The sequence below is a fragment of the Perca flavescens genome, chromosome 6, assembly GCF_004354835.1.
Source record: "Perca flavescens isolate YP-PL-M2 chromosome 6, PFLA_1.0, whole genome shotgun sequence".
Taxonomy (NCBI): Eukaryota; Metazoa; Chordata; class Actinopteri; order Perciformes; family Percidae; genus Perca; species Perca flavescens.
The window spans coordinates 715,885-737,772 of NC_041336.1; the positions used below are offsets into that span (position 1 = coordinate 715,885).

Sequence of the window (21,888 nt, forward strand, 5' to 3'; positions counted from 1 at the left end):
CCATTTGTTTAATGATATTGACCATTTGTTTAAAGATTGTTTTAAACCTCCACATAATCCTGTTCCTTCCTGTAGACTTAAAGGCACCAGTGAGAGAGCTGGCCTTGTAGACTGTGAGCAATAGCATAAGTTATTTTCGCTAAAGAAATTGCAGCTCCTCATTTGTTTATTTCTACTAGATAAAGTGAAGAAGGCTATAACACTGTGTGAACCGTATCTCTTTCTGTCTCCTGAGATAAGCAGGTGTTTAGTCTAATGTAGGAGACACAGGAGCAGAATGGAAGGTTGTAAAATCATCTGACTGTCTATGGTATTTTTAGAAAAGTGGCAGCATGCTAAAAGATATTTGAAGAGGGGTGGCTTAATGGAGTTTCTTCACTATAAGATGTTTTGATTTTTAGGTCAGTTGTGCTGCGTGTACCTTTGAAACTGTGTTTTCTCCATTTGCAAATGTAAATAAATACTAAAAGACCAAACTTTGGTTTAATTCTCAAACAGTCGTTATTCGTTTTCATTTGATCATTGATATTTCTAAACGCTGCTGCTTCAAGGAAAACTTCCACCACAATTTGGCGTTGTCGGCAGGGCCGGTTGAGTTAACAGAGAAAAGAGCTCCGTTGGGCGCTGATGACTGGCTATCCAGGGATCAAGAATCACCTGCCTCATACCTCTAAACCTTAAAAAGGTTTTCAGAGAGAAGAGGGTTAGGACCACGGCGCTCTTGACTGTTTTCCACTCCGTTAAAAACATACAGGGAGAGATTTCAAGCAGCACGGTAAGATAAAATTGATTAATTACAATTGGATTGTGAATTCAAGGTTTTGAACAAACCTTCTAAACAAGCAACCGTTGCTAAATGAATTAAGTAATGAATAATTGGCGAAATCATTCTCTTAACTAAAGAGAATAAATGAAACTAATTCTGACTTTTGGGAAGTGAGTATTGGGTATTTTTTTTTTGGGTCATTTTGGGTAACAAAGATATAACTGAGGTTATGAATGTCATCTTTGGCAGACACGGACATATTTATGATTGAATTCTCATATGGTGATAAGACAATTGATTGACGGACAAGACCAGTAAGAGAACGGGCAGAACAGTAGGCAAAGCCTAAATAATTAATCTACGAAACTGATAGCACGTTTCTTGATTAAAGAGGCGGACTGCAGAGTAAAACAAAACCAAAAATAGTTAACTATTTAAGAGATTTTTGACTGCAGGGTCGCACCGGTTTTTCCTACAAGTTTCGAGCAAAAAAACAAATAGTCTAAACTCTAAACGAGTTCTGGACCCTTTAAGGACAACCTGCAGGACGGTCTGGGTTGAATGATACTCTAAGAGAGCCTCTTGATTATTTAGAGACAGACTGCAACAAGGCAAAACATACTAAATAGGTTGAGTTATTTGACTATTAAGTTGATTTTGTCCGCAGGGCTGTACACGGTTTTTCACGTAAGTTTCCCGAACAAATAACCTCGCGGTGTGGTGACGATCACATCAACCAAGACATAGTATACTATAAAGTCCAAGAATCAATTATGGGAAACGAAATTTCCCATTCCAGTGATGCAACTGGACCCATAGTGGGTGAAATGACTCATAAATATGGACCGGAATGTTTGCGATGTCTGTCATAACTGGTCATAAAGCTTTGGCTTTCCGAGAAACGGATCTTTGTGTACAAAGACACTGAGAATGTTAAAGCAAGATTTTAGAAGAAGTAGAAAGAAAATTAATGGGGAAAAAAAACAAAACAAAATTAAGACACAGGATTTAAAGCTACTGGGTATAAGAAAAACAAAGAATGTTTTAAAATATAGATAAAATAGTGATCTAGGGAAAGAATGCAAACACACATGCACCAATAACCTTATCAGTTCTAACCAAAGCCTATTTCTGAGCTTTCTCTAAAAATCAGGAAGACAAGCTGGAGAAACGGAGGGACGAAGAGGACACGGACTCAACAATCGGACAGGACCAACAGCATCAGTCACACCTGCATCGGGTGGAAAGACCAACGAGTACGTGAAGCGTTTGTCTGCATGTTACAACAGGCTGGTGGGCAACATATGGAGCGCGGACCCAAAGAAAAAAAAGGCTGCTCCCACAAAGGACGTGGTCGAGCCAGAGAGAGGCCGAGGCGGGTACCGTGGGCAAAATGGTGAGCCCTAAAACCGAGACCAGTGTTGGTACTGCAAGGACTTTGGACATTGGGTATGTAAATGCCCGAAGAAAAAGCAAAAAACACCTCCGACAGAGAACAACACTTGTCCCTCTGTTTGACTGAGTCCAAAAGCTGAGGAAGGTAGTGCTACCACACACACACACACACACACACACTTGCTTCATGCAATGAAGAAATGCTTTGCACTGATACACTGTTTTTCTGTTTGCTATTAGGGACAATTGATAGGTTAGAAAGTTCTGAAAATAATCTATTCAGTTAAACCATTAACCCTTACTTATCTTCTGAAACCTAGAAGAAGATGCCTACTACTGAGTGTAAAGTTAAAGGGGTTCCACTCACATAATTTGATTATTAGAGCTATAGATTTGACACTGAAGATTATTTGGTCATTCTATTTGGTCAATTGGGGTTACAGATCAAACAGTAAGAGAACAATTCTCTGTTCCTCTCTCCTGTACATGGGAAAAACAATTCTTTGTGTATGAAGGTTCCACTTATTTGGTTTAGGTAGTGATTTAATGTGCACTTTTAACATTGGTTTAACCTCCACACCTGAGAGATTGAAAATTTCTCGTAATGATGCAACTGACATAACCACATGTTAATTACAGTGTGGCTAAAGTGACCTCACTGAGGCGGCGTCTGTAATCAGCCCTGCCTCTGACTGCATGAAACCTGACAACCAATACATCACTCAAGGCTGCATCTGCTTTTTATCCCTCATGAAAAGTTTTTGGTGCAGTGCTGTTTTCATGTAAAATGAACAGAATAGCAGCTTGTTCAGTTTAGTGTTAACGATTAGATTTTTACTTGAGCCGGTCACCTAGAAAGTCTGTACACGTTCCTGATGTCACGGTAAGACTTTTGCTGCCAAAGCTATTGAAGCGTTCGTGAATATGAAACTGGCTCTGCAGTCTCCCCCGATGCTGGGACTGCCAGATCCCTAAAAACATTTCATACAGACATACACGTACATACACATGCTTGCAATGAAGACAGGCTTTTTGCACGCTACAAACACTCCCCACATGATAGACAGATCAAATTAGACGCAAAAACAGCACGACAAACAGAAATAACTTTTGGAAAATATGTCCAAGTATTCAATGTGTTTGTCCGGTGTGTATACAAATTGCCTACCATGGTATTAATTATACAAGGGAAGAAAATTGGATTTTTAGTTGATTCGGGAGCAACAATTTGGGTTTAGTGAAGTTTTGTTCTTCAAATCAGAAACTCTCTGGTAAACTAGGTTTTTTTTTTTCCCTTAGAGAAATGGTTAGAAGAATGGTTATCTCAGAGAAGTTCACCATTCTTATCATTTGAGTGTATTCAGATCCTTAGGAACCTGAACTAGATAAGAAAGGAAAATGTTCATTGTTTCTTTCTCCCTTTCATCTGAGTGTCCTGAAAATTTGGCAGGCAGACATTTGAAAATGTCTATTTGAAATTGAAGCCATTGGCTTTAAAATTGTGCTGTCTTGATAAAAAATCACTCTTTGGCTGACATATTTTTGTTGCCTAAAAAGTACGTGTTGTTTACAAATTTTAATGTAACACGTACCATGTCAGTCTGTTAATCTCCTGATTATGGTAACAAATTGGGACACCTGTAGTTAAGTTTAAGGAATCACAAATATTACATGCATTCCTTTTGTCACCTTTTGACCCTGATGAAGACTACGTTGAAAAGTTTTTTTTTTAACAAATCAAAGGACGAGAATGAGTTTTCTTTTGTCTACTGGCATATACGCATGTCCAGTGGCTGTCACCTTGACTGATAAACTACAGAAGTTTTTCAGAAATTCTAACTCAAAAGCTCACATTCATGTTTCTTTGTCTCCAACAGAAGAGGAGACAGACCTAGGACACCTTGTGACTATTTGTAAAATTGACTGACTGGACTGACACTATTGATAATGTTTTTATTTGTCTCCATCGACAGGAGACTATAGAAAACCTATACGACAGCGTAGGCCTTGTATTCACAGTGTTTTACATATTCAGTGAACCTGTGACTACAATAGATGCATATTCACACGGTAAAAATGACATTTTTATCTACTGATGTTTCACCACTTTTTGTCTCAGGTACAGCGTTATCTCTGGGATAAACACACAACTGTGATGTGGATTGATAGACAAATTGTCAACCTGTAGTCATCAAGCTGCGTTCGGACTACAGGCCCCAGAAACATCAGTACACGCTAAAACAGGAAGTAACCTAATCGACAGAAAATCCGACTGTGTTTTTAACTCTTTATTGATGGATGGGGTTTATAGTTCCGTGTTTAGATTCTCTAGCACGTACACTTATTCTCTCAAGTAACATAAATAAGAAGAATCATTTTTATTACGAATGTTAAAGTTTAGTTTCATTCAGGACCTTCAAGCAGTAAATGCAGAGGGTCTATGCTCGAGCACCTAATGTCTCCCACAGCTAAACATAACATTCTGCAGGGAATGTTAAAGGTTTTGAATCTCTGTTGTTTCGTCTAACGTTTTTCTTTCCTCAGTGTTCCAGTAGAAAAGACAGTAAATATCGTTTTATAGTTCTGGGTGATGGTAAGCTGTACACCTTGACACACCTTTCAGGAATACATTGAGTTGTTAATTAATGATGCCACAAATTACAGAAAGAATAACAGTGTGTTTATATGTACCCTGGAGAGATCCTTCTTTCTTTGACAGAGGACAGCCAGAGGAGGAGACACACACACACACACCACACAGATAAGGCACAAGCTAAAACCAAACATGAGTAGTACAGTAGTACAAGTGAAATTTTATGTGATATGTTTCCCGTAACAGGTAACGATTTGGATAAATAGAGGTTCAAAGTACACGTGATTAGGTGTGCTTTAGAAGGCTAAAAACTTTAATTTGTAATGATTCTTGGAACTAGCAGATAGTAATTAGTGTAACTTTGGTTTGTAAACTATAGATAAAAAAATGAAAAACAATGTATTTTGGGTAATTCGTCTTAGTTTAATGGTGATATTGAATAAATGAAGGTTTAAATGAGATGTAATCCTAAAAGCAGTACGTTTCATGTCATACTCTAATGAGTTTTTGAGTTGCTATATCAAAAATTGTTTTAACTAAATTAGTTGATGTTGATGTTGAAAAATTTACTGAGGTGAAAATTCTCCTTAAGAAATTATTCATTGAACTTTGGTTACTGATAAACAGGATTTGCTGTAAAACCTAGAACAATGTTAAGGATTAGAATATTAAACAGATTATTTATATTGCTTTTGAGTCATGAGCTTTGTCATGTCTCAAAAAGGAGGGATATAGTATAGCAATGATAAATAAGGGGTTTAATAAAGTAGCAAGGGAAATAAATAGTGTTAAATAAGTTTTCTAAAGACGTTTGAAACACTTGTTGTGACATCACTGTAGCTCCAGTTTAAAAGACCTTGAATAACCAAAGTGCTAGAATAGTTAACAACTGTACATTTAAAGAAAAAATCTGCTTAGCTGAGAACAAAATTGACAAAATTGATAGTTCAACTGTAAACAAAAGGATCATCTACCCCCTGATTGACACAGTAGTGTAAGGGGATGCAATAGTAATTGTTTTTGTTTTATTGGTTCCGATTTGCTCCAAAGAATTTTGCTCTAAAGATTTTCTTTATTTACACATACGTAGGGAGAGGCCCATAAACAAAAACACCTATTTCTTCCACGGCAGTATAAGGGAAATGATAGGTTAGGTTAGGTTATTGCGTGAGAATTTTTTTCTGCTCTTTTGGCCATGAGAATCCAGGTGTCAAGCCTGGGGATTCCATGGTGATAACAACTTCAGGAGGAAGGATTGGCAGATAGACGGTGAAAGAGACCATCGCGATCGTTCCAGTGACACAGGGCAGTGAAAGGTTCCAGGGAGAGTCACCTGGATACACGCATCACTACAAGAGGTTCCGGAGGAGAAGAGGAGGACAGGTTTTTCTACAACCTGCAACAAGTGACGAGCAGATCTTCTGCTGAGTCACCTATTTAGGAAATCGATTCAGAGATCAGCCTGACAGACGGCGTTTCTGTGCTATCTCTGAAATCAATCGGGGAAAACTGGAGTTTTTCTCATTGTTTGCAACACGTTGAGAGAGGAGGAAAACGAGAAGTTTTTCCAAGGAGGAAAAACGAGAAGCTACATATTGGTATTGTAGGCTGCTGTTTAAAATCATTTCAGAAGACAGCGGTGATACTGATCTCTTCTCTGACAACCACAGCACATTCTCTGACAGTGACAGCAGAATACACTTCACGATTGTAGAGAACACACCACCTCTCTCCCTCTGAACACACACACACTCACTGCACATTCTTTTGAGGAGCATCTGACATTCCTCTGTGACTCAGAGCAGTGTGCTCTGACACACACACACACACATGGAGCAGATGGACAGAAAGGACTGGAACAGGTACCCTTCAAGAAGAACATGGGGGGGTTTCCACATTTGTAGTGTGATTATTATGATTTTCTATTGCATTTATGGTTTTTGCATTTTATTTTTGATGAGAGAAAAGTATGATAAATCAGGTGTAACCATTCCTCCCAACATTTGCATACAAAAACACTCTAGGAACAATAGTGAAGAACATGGGAAAAAAAGACGAGTGATGCGTACACTACTTTCCATCAATGAGAAAATGGTGGTTGGAATACAATAAGTACTAGTACAGAGCTAATATTACTGTAATGATTAACTTACGTCCACTCTTATGTTCCGATAATAGGCAAAGGGATGTTTGGCATACAAATGCTACTAAATTAGGGCTAATTGGGGTTTTGTACCTCATGTGGTTCCTCATGACCACACAAACTCAACTGATAGATTATTGATAAAGAAAGTAAATTATTCCTAAACAGCAATATTGTTAATATTGAACAAAGTTAAGAATAAAGACCTAGGCCATTTTGTTGTGTGCTTTAGAACTTAGGAAAAGTTCCTTGTGGATCTTTTATTACATTGAAGTAATTTCCCCTTCCACATTTTGATGACACACATAGACACCACATTTGACTAAGACTCTTGAAAGATTATCTAATAGATACATTTTCTACTAAGGAATGATTTGGGTTTAGTTAGGAAATGTACACGTGATGTAGGTTATGATTTCTGTTTCCAGTGAAACCACACACATAGAATATCTGAATTTTATTTGTGCTGTGACAGCACTTAATGATGTTAGAGACAAGGAGGGGTCAGTTTGATTCTGATTCTTCTCAACTTTCACTCTGTGAGAGCTTTGATAATTGCACTGAGCGTGTTTCAATTGATTTATATTAAAACAACCAAAGGGGGGAAGCATTTGATGGCATTGCATGATTTAATTATCAGCTTTATGGAAAATTTGACTTCGCCGTATGGGTAGATATGAAATTAGTAAATGTTCACACTTCACACCAGGTTATTTTAATGTTTAAAGACATAACACATTCTTTACACAATTTATAAGGCAGTAGTCTGATGTGACATTAACCAGTGACATTTATGTCCAGGGTTTTTAGCAGATTATGTTTGGTCTTCAGATTTGTTTTGTTTGCTATGTTATTACCCTAATCAAGAAAAAGAGTTCAATTCATTCTTATGGTAAATATGATTGAGCCTTCTGACGTATTCCGTCTTTCTGAATATGATAATAATGTTTGGACACCGTCTCTGATACTGTGGGAGATTGATTCATTTTGTTTTATTCTTTGACGTGGATGCTTGCTACTATTTAAAAGAGTTTTTTTTTGGTACCTTTCCATTTAACAAGTAAGAAATAGACATGAATATCCATAGGGTTGAATCTTTAAAAGTAAAATTTATTTTTGTGATTATTTTGTAATCAAAAGGGTGAACTGTGGTGGCAAGTTTTATTTTAACCATTTGTTTAATGATATTGACCATTTGTTTAAAGATTGTTTTAAACCTCCACATAATCCTGTTCCTTCCTGTAGACTTAAAGGCACCAGTGAGAGAGCTGGCCTTGTAGACTGTGAGCAATAGCATAAGTTATTTTTGCTAAAGAAATTGCAGCTCCTCATTTGTTTATTTCTCGCAGATAAAGTGAAGAAGGCTATAACACTGTGTGAACCGTATCTCTTTCTGTCTCCTGAGATAAGCAGGTGTTTAGTCTAATGTAGGAGACACAGGAGCAGAATGGAAGGTTGTAAAATCATCTGACTGTCTATGGTATTTTTTAGAAAAGTGGCAGCATGCTGAAGATATTTGAAGAGGGGTGGCTTAATGGAGTTTCTTCACTATAAGATGTTTTGATTTTTAGGTTTCTAGTTAGGAAAGACATTTTCAGTTGTGCTGCGTGTACCTTTGAAACTGTGTTTTCTCCATTTGCAAATGTGAATAAATACTCAAAGACCAAACTTTGGTTTAATTCTCAAACAGTCGTTATTCGTTTTCATTTGATCATTGATATTTCTAAACGCTGCTGCTTCAAGGAAAACTTCCATCACACATGTCTTGTATTTTAGATTCTTCAAAGTAGCCACCCTTTGCTTTTTTTGATAACTCTGCAAACCCTTGGTGTTCTCTCAATGAGCTTCATGAGGTAGTCACCTGAAATGGTTTTATCTTCACAGGTGTGCTTTGTCAGGGTTAATTAGTGTAATTATTTCCCTTATTAATAAAAAAGCAAAGGGTGGCTACTTTGAAGAATCTAAAATATAAGACACGTTTTCAGTTATTTCACACTTTTTTGTTAAGTACATAATTCCATATGTGTTCATTCATAGTTTTGATGCCTTCAGTGAGAATCTACAATGTAAATAGTCATGAAAATAAAAAGGAAACACATTGAATGAGAAGGTGTGTCCAGACTTGTGGCCTGTACTGTATGTGTGTAAACTATAGTGGCATACTCTGTTAAAAAATAACTAAAGTATGCAGGCAACATATTTAAATAGCTGATTTTGATTCTTATTAGGAAAGCAAATGTTATCCCTGAATTTCAAGCTATAAAATGTAAACTTGCAGAGAAACCTTTGCAGCAAAGCAGTAAGGTTACAATAAATAATGTAAATAAAGAAGGTCTTTTCAGACATATTGATGCCATAACTTTAGTGGATGAGATTCCTCAGGTGATAATGTTTGTTACCTGCTTCAGTGGCGGCGCCTCTCATCTCGGGGAGTTCATGGTGCCAGAGCTGTCTGTGTCATGTTTCTTGAAGATCGCCTATATGACCCAGGATACAACCAGGTATAACAACCAAAACTCATTTCATATTCATACGCTGCATAAATGACAACTTACCAGGTATTTCTGGATTTTGCTCCAAAGCAAGTTGAATTCCATCAGTCCCAATTTGCCACTTTCATCTTTCTGAGGAATGTTAAGATTTATAAAAAGCACATCCTGGACATATCTTAATTCCACACAGTATATTATAATGCACCCAAATCCCAACATTTTTAAAGTAGAGTTTCAAAACATCAACTGTGGGAGGAGAATTTATTCATTTCTTAAAGAGGATACATCTAGCAGACTGACAAGAAGGCGACATGTCTCCAGGCTGAAGCCATGTGTCTTGATATCAGACCCTGCAAGAAAGTGACACAACATATCTAGCTCTAACTCTTACAGTAAGTCAATGAAAATAAAAAGGCTACTTGTTCATGTATGTAAGAGATTAAATTTACTCACGCTGAGAGAAATCTTTTTTCAAAATTTCAACCAGTTCAAAGGCCGATACCTCCATGTCCTGTTTGAAAATGCACATTATAAGTTATTTTCTACTGGTTTGTAATCCAGGTTTAGAGCTGTTGATACATTTCTTTTATCCAATAGTTCTCATGATGACATACATTGCCATCAGTCTGCTTGAAGATCTCCTTGAAATGAGGATCAACATCACTCTCAGATAGCTCCTCCTGTGAGATGGAGACAGTATGTTACTCATGTCAAATAGGAGAAGCACTGGCTCTTCAAATTTAATTATTTTTTAAATATTGTTAAATTTAGCACAACGTATGTTAAACATTAAGCAAGAATCATTTCAAATTGATTGTGAAATGCTATTTCATTTCATCTCAGTACTAAGGTGGAAAGAAAAGAATGCCTAACTAATGCAAGAGCAGCTAAATCATTCTGTGGATGTTCTTACCTCCTCTATTGGAATGTCAAAGTCATCCTCCAGTGGACTGAAACAAAAAGAAATGAATACCTCTAACACACTCTGTTGGCGTGCAAGAAAATAACATTAACATTAAGTTTTGACTGTGAATTAAAGACTTTTCTGTGACCAAAGGAGCTGGCCTCTGAGCTTTGTCCACTAGATGGCTGTATTACAGCAAAGCTCTGAGGTCTACATTAGCCTGCAGACATCAATCAGTCTCTATGTTACTGTAACACAATACCTGGCTGCAGCCGGTTTCTCAGAGAACACCCTGAGAAGGAAGCTGCCATCCTTGTCAGGCTCATAGGTCGAGGGAACAATGGCATATTCTCCTGGAGGAAGTTTAAAACGGTTGCACACTTCACGTGTGTTGGTGAAGGAGCTGCTCTCAGCCACAGGGCTCTGTTCCAGCAGGACATCTGGACCCAGGTGAACATTGCTTCGGCCTTTGTACTGAAGAGTAACAGGAGAAAAAGTCTTTTATAAATGAAACATTAAAAAGCCACCTATAAAATCACAATGTAATCAAGCAATACTTGTGACACTTGTGTTGTCTATATTGCATTTCAAATTTCAGAGAAAGTAAGGTATGAAACAGTTCATTTACGAACCTGATCTGGGACCTGTAAAAAGCAAATAAAATGAAAGATCAGTCAAATACAGAGCTCTGATTTCATGATAATGAAACATCAAATTATTCTGAGGTACCTTATAAATGTAAAAGCCAATGAACTCAAGGTCGCGGCCGAGCCTCTGCTGCTGTCGCACATCCTTTTGCATGAGCCCAACCAGAATGGTGCATCCATCCTTCCCATCCAGGGGATCATCATCCACATCCTCCAGGCGCACCACAAACTGAGGGTTGGACGAGAATGTGTCTGGAACAGACAAAAGTGTAATTCTGTATATGAAGTGTAACAGAACTTCATGCTCAGACATACATAAGATTTCTCTGTTACCTGAGAATTTTCGGCAGCCGCCTGCAGTAGAGCCCTTCCTCCACGTCCCTTCATACTGGTAGTGGTTCCAGTGGCCCACTTTATCACTCAGGAGTGTGTCTGGGGTCAAGTTACAGATCTCCAGGTTGGAGAACTGCTTGATAAAGTCTGAATAGGACATCCTGAGGAGAGAAACACATTTCTCAACAAAGAACATTGTCTCCATCACTTTTTCTAGTCTGAGCCTAAAAAATTTAATTCATTTGGTGATGGTGAAAATATGTAAATTATTACATTTATTCTCATGGAAATGAAAAGTTAAAGCCAATAGATTTACCAGAATTCTCCATCATCAGCAGCATGGTTCAACTTTGATTTCTCATCTTCACTGAGATTGTTCCATTCATCGGACCTAATTGTGATTTTAAAAAGAATCATACTTTTAGGATAATCCTGGACATATTTAATGGGAGTTTAAGGTTTAAGGGGCGCTATGCAGTATTGGCCATTTCTTCTCTGTTTTCAGGATTTTTGCAGGTATCTCTATAGAGCCCCCCCCCCTACAGGTATCTCTATAGAGCTCCCCCTACAGGTTTCTCTATAGAGCCCCCCCTACAAGTATCTCTATAGAGCTCCCCCTACAGGTATCTCTATAGAGCTCCCCCTACAGGTTTCTCTATAGAGCCGCCCCCCTACACGTTTCTCTACAGAGCTACCCCTACAGGTTTCTCTATAGAGCCCCCCTACATGTTTCTCTATAGAGCTCCTCCTCCCTACAGGTTTCTCTATAGAGCCCCCCCTACAGGATTCCCTATAGAGCCCCCCCTGGGTTTCTCTATAGAGCTCCTCTACAGGTTTCTCTGTAGAGCCCCCCCTACAGGTTTCTCTATAGAGCTCATCTACAGGTTTCTCTATAGAGCCCCCCCCTACATGTTTCTCTGTAGAGCCCCCCTACAGGTTTCTCTATAGAGCCCCCCCTACAGGTTTCTCTGTAGACCTCCCCCTACAGGTTTCTCTATAGATATCCCCGTACAGGTTTCTCTATAGAGCCCCCCCTACAGGTTTCTCTATAGAGCCCCCCTACATGTTTCTCTATAGAGCTCCTCCTCCCTACAGGTTTCTCTATAGAGCTCCCCTACAGGTTTCTCTATAGAGCTCCCCCTACAGGTTTCTCTATAGAGCCCCCCTACAGGTTTCTCTATAGACCTCCCCCTACAGGTTTCTCTATAGAGCTCCCCTACAGGTTTCTCTAAAAAGCCCCCCCCTACAGGTTCCTCTATAGAGCCCCCCCCTACAGGTTTGTCTATAGAGCCCCCCCCCCCTACAGGTTTCTCTAAAGAGCCCCCCCCCCTACAGGTTTCTCTATAGAGCCCCCCCTACAGGTTTCTCTATAGAGCCCCCCTACAGGTTTCTCTGTAGAGCTCCCCCTACAGGTTTCTCTGTAGAGCCCCTCCTACAGGTTTCTCTGTAGAGCTCCCCCTACAGGTTTCTCTATAGAGCCCCTCCTACAGGTTTTTCTATAGAGCCCCTCCTACAGTTTTCTCTATAGAGCTCCCCCTACAGGTTTCTCTATAGAGCTCCCCCTACAGGTTTGTCTATAGAGCCCCCTACAGGTTTCTCTATAGAGCCCCTCCTACAGTTTTCTCTATAGAGCTCCCCCTACAGGTTTCTCTATAGAGCCCCCCTACAGGTTTCGTCATAGAGCTCCCCTACAGGTTTCTCTATAGAGCCCCCCCCCTACAGGTTTCTCTATAGAGCCCCCATACAGGTTTCTCTATAGAGCCCCCCCTACAGGTTTCTCTAGAGCCCCCCACAGCTCCTATGTTTCCTCTCTCTGTTCCTCTGACAATGCTTTCCTAGCCTTCTGCTTCCTGACCATAGTGTGATTACCTCTATCTCTACCTTGTTAGCTGGTTCCTGAATGGGTGGATGTGTGCAGTGCTGTGAAGCACTTTGTTACATGGTGACACCTGATATCACGCCATACTTCCTGACGCTGAGGCCAGTGGAAAGGTGTGAGGGTGTTTATTCAGCTCACAGGTGCTAGGGGGGAGAGAGACGGCCACCATTCAACCCGAAAATAAAAGTCATATGACCCTTCGAATGGCTCCGAAGCTGTTCTGTTAAGGTCGATTAAGCTAAAAAAAACGGCATAGTTCCCCTTTAATGGATCTAGAAAGTAATTATTTACTCATCACTCCAAGGCCCAGTCCACTCCTTCTCACCCCATGGGTTCCTGATGCGAACCAGCTGAACCGGCTTACCTTGGATATCAACCTGGTAGAGATCAACAGCAGGCCATGTCATTTGCATGCAGTTGAAAAACAACAGCATAATGTTGACAGTTTAGATAATCATATACCTCTACTGCCTTAATGACTGAGTATGCATGTCCCTTGAAAAGATTGAGAGCTGTACGTGTCTCTACCTCATCATCACTGGTGGTCTGAAAACACCAAGAACAACACTTTAATCTGATGACATGAGTACTTTAATTCTGTTGGTGAGTTGGCTTGTTGTAAACATGCAGATCTGTATGAAAATAAGCAAATTAGTATGAAAATAAGACCTACGTCAATAGAGCAACCAAGCAGTGAACCCAGGCTCAGGGCCTTCTGCATGAGTTGGAAGAGCTTCGGTGGAGCTTCTTCTAAGGTGTAAACTTCTGCAATCCCTCCTGTGAAATCCTCAAAACCCTCAGTAGCGTGTCCATCTTTCAGGGCCTCATAGCTGCCATACAACCTGTCAGACACAGAGTGATGTGACCAGATTTACCAACTATATATTGTACATTTTCACTGGATTAACGTTTGGATGAAGCAAAACAAGAACAATCCATACTTGGCGTAGGCCTTCTCCAGCAGCGCACTCCAAAACTCTGAGCTCTCCGCTGAGTGAACGAAGAGCAGCTTTCCATCTCTTGTTGGTAAATGGTCATCGATCACCACATCCACCCACTCACCAAACTGCCAGATCTGAGAAGAAAATATTCCCATCAGTAAACTCAACATCAAATACTTTTATTACTCATGAGCAAGACAATTGTGTGATCCTTGAATAATATGTTGTATTCTCTGCATGTCACAGCATGGCAATATAAGGCAACTTAGTACAAAAGACACTATTTCATTGTTTTGTTTTTAACCTATTACCATGAGCCATCATTTTACGGTTATGGTTAAGTCAGATAAGAAGGGCATTTGTCTGACCTGGAAGTGAAATATCCCGGCGTAACCTTCAGTAAAACTCTGTTCCTGGGGCACCACGCGAGCCAGGATGTCCTGGTCTAGAGTCAGACTGGCTATTGCAGCCATAAGCCAGCAGTCACCTACACAGTAAAATCAGAGACATGTTCTGAGATTGAACAATATGTGGCATTCACCGCAGTGCAGCAGATGCTGTAAACAGCAAAAAGTGAAAATCCAAAACACCCCATCATCCATCCATCCATCCATCCATCCATCCATTTATCCATCCATCCATCCATCCATCCATCCATCCATCCATCCATCATCCCTTCATTCTGTCCCTTCACTTACCCAGCTCTCCTTGGCAAATGTCCGTCCTTGTGGCTCCATCATCAATGAACTTTGGGTTTGAGCACAGCTCCTATATAGAGAACCAAACAATCACAGACAGTTGAACATTTGAGAGCAGTTTTGAGAAATCTTTCCTTGGATTGTCCGGTATCACACTACTGAGACAATAGGAGGAAATACAGTTCAATGATTTAGATCTGATGACTGCATTGAAAGTACAGAACACCCCTATGAAAATAATTCACAAACACATGATTCAACACATTTAGGTAAATTCTCTCCCAGAGATTATTAATATAGTGAATAGTATTACAGTATGAGGCTTACGTTTAAACTTCTGTGGCTTTCAAGTGTTCTGATCTGAAGTAACGAGGTACAGCTACTTTTTTTTAATATGTTTTTTACTTCTGCTCTTTTCCAAAATCTTAGTTTACAATATTTGCAATAATTTCAGTAAATTAAAGAAATACAATACTTAATGTCAAGTCAGTGACAAGCTCACCAACCATAGGATCATTTAAAAAACAGTCTTCCTCTTATGTTTGGTTAGTTTTCATTGCTGTGTGTTTTTGCTTCCTACCTTTGGCCTTTTCCAATCAACCCCCTTGGTTTCTTCTGAGTCTGGTCCCAGCTCCTTGTAGCCCAGTGATTTGGGCTCAGCTGGGAAGCAGTCATCCTCAAACAGCCGTCCACTCTTCAAACACTGCTGGCGCAGAGTCTCATAATCCTGCTGGGAGAACTTCACTGCTTTCTTGTTTGTGCCAATGCCTTGTTCCCTGTCCTGCTGACGGACCAGTCGATCTGCCGTGGATGTCATCCTCACCTTGTAAGTGTATATAGCCCTCCTTGGCTGGTGAATGTCCCTCTCTGTGAGCTGAGTTGGGTTGAGGTCTGCTGCTTTTGTCCCAGTGTCCTATATAGTTTCCAAAGATGAGGGGAGGATAGGATGGGATCACAGACACTTTAGCACTTTTAACACTTTGACACTTTAGCATTCACACGCATTTTCTGAAGGAAATCTAATATCTAGTAGCTGGTATCATATAGAAGCTGTTAGAGACTTTACTCTGACATATCTAACATCTCTTTATATTATCATATAAAAGCTGTTAGAGACTTTACTCTGACATATCTAACATGTCTTTATATTATCATATAAAAGCTGTTAGAGACTTTACTCTGACATATCTAACATCTCTTTATATTATCATATAAAAGCTGTTAGAGACTTTACTCTGACATATCTAACATCTCTTTATATTATCATATAAAAGCTGTTAGAGACTTTACTCTGACATATCTAATATCTCTTTATATTATCATATAAAAGCTGTTAGAGACTTTACTCTGACATATCTAACATCTCTTTATATTATCATATAAAAGCTGTTAAAAAAGTTACAAAAACTAATGTTAGGAGCCAGAGTCTCTTACCGTAGAGTTGGTGGAGAAAGCTCAGGTTTGAAGGTGCTGCTGTCCTTTGGTTGACTTGTTTTTAGTAAAATGGATTGAATGTTAAAATCTAAACTGCCCAAAGTCTGAAGATGAAGAAGAAGAAGAGCAGAACTCGATGCAAATCTGAAGAATGTTCAGACAGAGAAATTAAATAATCTGCAGTCTTATATCCTCCCACAGAGAGGGGTTGTCTCTGAAAAGCTACAGGTTCAGGTGTTACACCCACTGATCCTGATTTAAATACACACGTTACTGATGGTCAAAGACAAATGCTGAAAACCCCAAAACAGGAAGTTAAGATGTTGTTGTTTTCACACTTTAAGATGTTTTCACACTTTAAGATGTTTTCATACTTTCTTCCGATGCAGGATACTGTAAATGATGACATACCAAAATAGAGAAACATTAACTTTGAAAAAAAAAATTTTTAAATTAAAAAATATACTTTTTTATATTATGAAACACAATACTGAGGCGGTTTCTATAGCAGGTATAGCGTTAGCTTTCACTAGCAGCTAGCACAGACTTTTACATTAGGATTTGTTTTGCTTAATGTCAAAGTCAATTGTTTTGTGGTTGAAGTGCTTTACTTTAAAATCAGCACACACATTAAAACAAGGCAGAACTAGAAATAGGAATACACAAGATAATCAACAAGAATAAACAAGACATAAAATTGCAACTATACACACACACACCTTTTTAAGTGTCTTTGTTTGTGTTGGGACAACAGGTACTGCACATCTTTCCCCTCTCAGGTATGAGGAAATTTCATAACTTATGTGACAGTTGTCTCTGTTTGTGTTGGGACAACAGGTACTGCACATCTTTCCCCTCTCAGGTATAAGGAAATCTCATAACTTATGTGACAGTTCAGGCGTGTTGTTGTTCTCTGAGGTGAACTGTCTTTTCCAAAAGAACATTTCCTGTTGTAATGTAATCTCCACTTCATCTATTTACATATAAAACAAACAAAACATTTTATTTTTCATTTCATAACAAAATACAAAACATAAATCAACACATGAATATACTTTGTCATCACCACCCACCCAGACAAGAATAAAGAAAAGATGACACAGTAACTACACAAACACACACACAACACACGCACACAACACACACACACACACACACACACACACACACACACACACACACACACAGGCATTAAATGAAAAGCTAAATAATTAATGTCAGCTGAACTAAACTGTAACAGCGTCTGAAAGGATATTCAGATGTAAAAAAGGATTTCAAAAAATCAACTTACAGTTTCTTCAAACGTGTTGACTCAATGCCTGGAGAGAAAGGTAACTGGTTTCCTGGTATGAATGACAGCTACACCTTGAGGAAGAAGGTAGGAAAAGGTGCCAGAGAATGTTAAGACATTTAATTTAACTGGTCCAGGGTTTTTGTCTGTTCAGCAGGAAGCAGCAGGAAGCAGCAGGGTCAGCAGGAAGCAGCAGGGTTCAGCAGGAAGCAGCAGGAAGCAGCAGGAAGCAGCAGGGGGCAGCAGGGTTCAGCAGGAAGCAGCAGGGTTCAGCAGGAAGCAGCAGGAAGCAGCAGGAAGCAGCAGGGTTCAGCAGGAAGTAGCAGGGTTCAGCAGGAAGTAGCAGAGTTCAGCAGGAAGTAGCAGGGTTCAGCAGGAAGCAGCAGGAAGCAGCAGGAAGCAGCAGGGTTCAGCAGGAAGTAGCAGGGTTCAGCAGGGTTCAGCAGGAAGCAGCAGGGTTCAGCAGGAAGCAGCAGGGTTCAGCATGAAGCAGCAGGGTTAAGCAGGATGCAGCAGGGTTCAGCAGGAAGCAGCAGGAAGCAGCAGGGTTCAGCAGGAAGCAGCAGGATTCAGCAGGAAGTGGCAGGGTTCAGCAGGAAGGAGCAGGGTTCAGCAGGAAGCAGCAGGGTTCAGCAGGGTTCAGCAGGAAGCAGCTGGGTTTAGCAGGAAGCAGTAGGGTTCAGCAGGAAGCAGCAGGGTTCAGCAGGAAGCAGCAGGGTTCAGCAGGAAGCAGCAGGGTTCGGCAGGAAGCTGCAGGGTTCAGCAGGAAGCATCAGGGTTCACCAGGAAGTAGCAGGAAGCAGCAGGGTTCAGCAGGAAGCAGCACGGCTCAGCAGGAAGCAGCAGGGTTCAGCAGGAAGCAGCAGGAAACAGCAGGGTTCAGCAGGGTTCAGCAGGAAGCAGCTGGGTTCAGCAGGAAGCAGCAGGGTTCAGCAGGAAGCAGCAGGAAGCTGCAGGGTTCAGCAGGGTTCAGCAGGAAGCAGCAGGGTCAGCAGGAAGCAGCAGGGTTCAGCAGGAAGTAGCAGGAAGCAGCAGGATTCAGCAGGAAGCAGCAGGGTTCAGCAGGAAGCAGCAGGGTTCAGCAGGAAGTTGCAGGAAGCAGCAGGGTTCAGCAGGAAGCAGCAAGAAGCAGCAGGGTTCAGCAGGAAGCAGCAGGGTTCATCAGGAAGCAGCAGGGTTCAGCAGGAAGCAGCAGGATGCAGCAGGGTTCAGCAGGAAGCAGCAGGAAGCAGCAGGGTTCAGCAGGAAGCAGCTGGGTTCAGCAGGAAGCAGTAGGGTTCAGCAGGAAACAGCAGGGTACAGCAGGAAGCAGAAGGGTTCAGCAGGAAGCAGCAGGAAGCAGCAGGGTTCGGCAGGAAGCTGCAGGGTTCAGCAGGAAGCAGCAGGGTTCAACAGGAAGTAGCAGGAAGCAGCAGGGTTCAGCAGGAAGCAGCAAGGTTCAGCAGGAAGCAGCAGGGTTCAGCAGGAAGCAGCAGGAAACAGCAGGGTTCAGCAGGGTTCAGCAGGAAGCAGCTGGGTTAAGCACGAAGCAGCAGGGTTCAGCAGGAAACAGCAGGGTCAGCAGGAAGCAGCAGAAAGCAGCAGGAAGCAGCAGGGTTCAGCAGGAAGCAGCAGGAAGCAGAAGGGTTCAGCAGGAAGCAGCAGGAAGCTGCAGGGTTCAGCAGGAAGCAGCAGGGTTCAGCAGGAAGTAGCAGGAAGAAGCAGGAAGCAACAGGATTCAGCAGGAAGCAGCAGGAAGCTGCAGGGTTCAGCAGGAAGCAGCAGGGTGCAGCAGGGTTCAGCAGGAAGTAGCAGGGTTCAGCAGGGTTCAGCAGGAAGCAGCAGGGTTGAGCAGGAAGTAGCAGGAAGCAGCAGGGTTCAGCAGGAAGCAGCAGGGTTCAGCAGGAAGCAGCAGGGTTCAGCAAGAAGTAGCAGGAAGAAGCAGGAAGCAGCAGGATTCAGCAGGAAGCAGCAGGAAGCTGCAGGGTTCAGCAGGAAGTAGCAGGAAACAGTAGGGTTCAGCAGGAAGCAGCAGGGTGCAGCAGGGTTCAGCAGGAAGTAGCAGGGTTCAGCAGGGTTCAGCAGGAAGCAGCAGGGTTGAGCAGGAAGTAGCAGGAAGCAGCAGGGTTCAGCAGGAAGCAGCAAGAAGTGTAATAATAAAGTGTAAAATAACTATTTTGAACCATGTTTGAACTGCTGTAGTGTATGTTCTCTTTTAATCACATGCTAATCAAGCACATGTATATAAAGTAGAAGAAATTAGGTTTCAAATGATGCCTCAAACATGTATTTTGGCCTTACAGTTCTTATGTTATAAGCGTTTCCCTTTGGGAACGAGAAATAGGCGAAAATCAGGCAAAAGAGGTGGATGTTAACAGGTTAAAGAAGGTCATGAAGTCATCACTACTCAGAGTTAGAGCAATAGATGGCTCAGTAGAGCTGTGGCTATCTGTCAGCCTGGCTACAGTGCTGAAAAGAAACCTTGGGTTGTTCTTATTTTCTTCTATTAGTGATGAGTAGTAGTCTGATCTGGCATTTCTAAGGTTCTTCCTATAGGTTTTGAGACTTGCCAATCCATACGAGATTCTTCCAGTTTGGTGGAACACCATTTACTTTTAAGGTTTCGAGAGATTTGTTTTAATTTGTGAGTTTGGGAGTTATACCAAGGTGCTAGTTTCCTTTGCTTCATCATCTTCTTTTTTAGGGCAGCAACACAGTCTAAGGTCGTCCGTAGGCAAGTTGTAGCACCGTCTACAAATGTATCAATTTGAGAGGGACTGAGGTTAACATAAAGGTCCTCTGTTATGTTAAGGCATGACATAGAGTCAAATGCTGTTGGAATATCTTCCTTAAATTTAGCTATAGCACTGTCAGATAGGCATCTGGTGTAGAAGCTTTTATCTAAGTTAGTATAGTCAGGTAGTAAGAATTCGAAAGTAATTAAAAAATGGTCTTATAATACCGTATTCTGCGGAAATATTACTAAATCCTCAATTTCAATTCCATATACCAGCAAAAGGTCGAGGGTGTGGTTAAAACAGTGCGTCGCCTTGTGCACACACTGACTGATGCCGATTTAATCCAATGATGAGTTAAAAGCAGTACTAAGGCTATCATTGTCAACGTCTACATGGATATTAAAATGACCTACAATAAGTACTTTGTCTGATTTTAGGACTACACATGATAAAGACTCTGAGAATTCAGATAAAAATTCAGAATACGAACCTGGAGCCCTGTAAATAACAACGAATATAATTGGCTGTAATGTTTTCCATTTTGGATGTTGAAGATTAAGAACAAGACTCTCAAACGAGTTAGAATTTAGTTTAGGTTTAGGAGTAATTAACAGGCTTGAATCAAAGATGGCTGCAACTCCCCCTCCTCGGCCTGAGCCTCTAGGAATTTGAGTATTAATATGACTGGGAGGAGTGGCTTCATTTAGACTAACATAGTCTTCATGGCCCAGCCAGGTTTCAGTAAGACAAAATAAATCAATGTTGTTATCTGATATCAACTCGTTTACCAATACTGCTTTAGAAGACAGAGATCTAATATTTAATAGTCCACATCTAATTTTCCTATTTTGTTCTATCGTTGCAGTCCTTTTAATTCCAATTAGGTTGTTAAGTATAGCGCATCTGTTGTTTGGGAACAGACTATGTTATTAGACTATGAGTGGGTGACTGCTCCAACGGAAGCACAGGGGGGCGCGTAGTACTGCAGCTCTGATTACTAATATCAAACTTGGGTTGTCATGGTTTATGTCTGATAAACTCGGTCAGATTTTTTGATATGAGAGCGGCTCCGTCCCAGGTGGGATGAATGCCGTCTCTCTCCATCAGACCAGGCTTTCCCCAGAACACCCCCCAGTTATTCACATAGCCCACATCGTTAGCTGGGCACCTCCCCGACAACCAGCGGTGGAAGGATGACGTACGGCTGTACATTTTATCATAGGTCAGGTTTGGCAGGGGTCCAGAGAAAACTACTGAGTCCGACATTGTCTTTGCGTATGCACAAAGTGACTCAACATTAATTTTAGTGATCTCCGATTTACGACCATTACCCCCTACGTGAAGTATGATCTTACTGTATTTACGCTTCTTTTTAGCCAGCAGCTCTAGATGGGTTTCTATATCGCCCGCTCTGGCCCCGGGACACATATGACCGTGGGTACTGTAGACGCCCGGGGCCGCCGGCTCACATATCGCGAGTATAGAGCTCCCAATAACCAGAGCTGGCTTCACATATCGCAGTATAGAGCTCCCAATAACCAGAGCTGGCTTCACATATCGCAGTATAGAGCTCCCAATAACCAGAGCTGGCTTCACATATCGCAGTATAGAGCTCCCAATAACCAGAGCTGGCTTCACATATCGCAGTATAGAGC

The 21,888-nt window shown here is 41.0% G+C and overlaps 1 pseudogene; it reads right to left on the reverse strand.

The window, feature by feature from the left end:
- LOC114556647 (calpain-2 catalytic subunit-like) overlaps window positions 1-15,700 on the reverse strand; it is a 21,885-nt pseudogene extending 6,185 nt beyond the window's left edge.
- Between the last annotated feature and the right edge of the window lie 6,188 nt (window positions 15,701-21,888).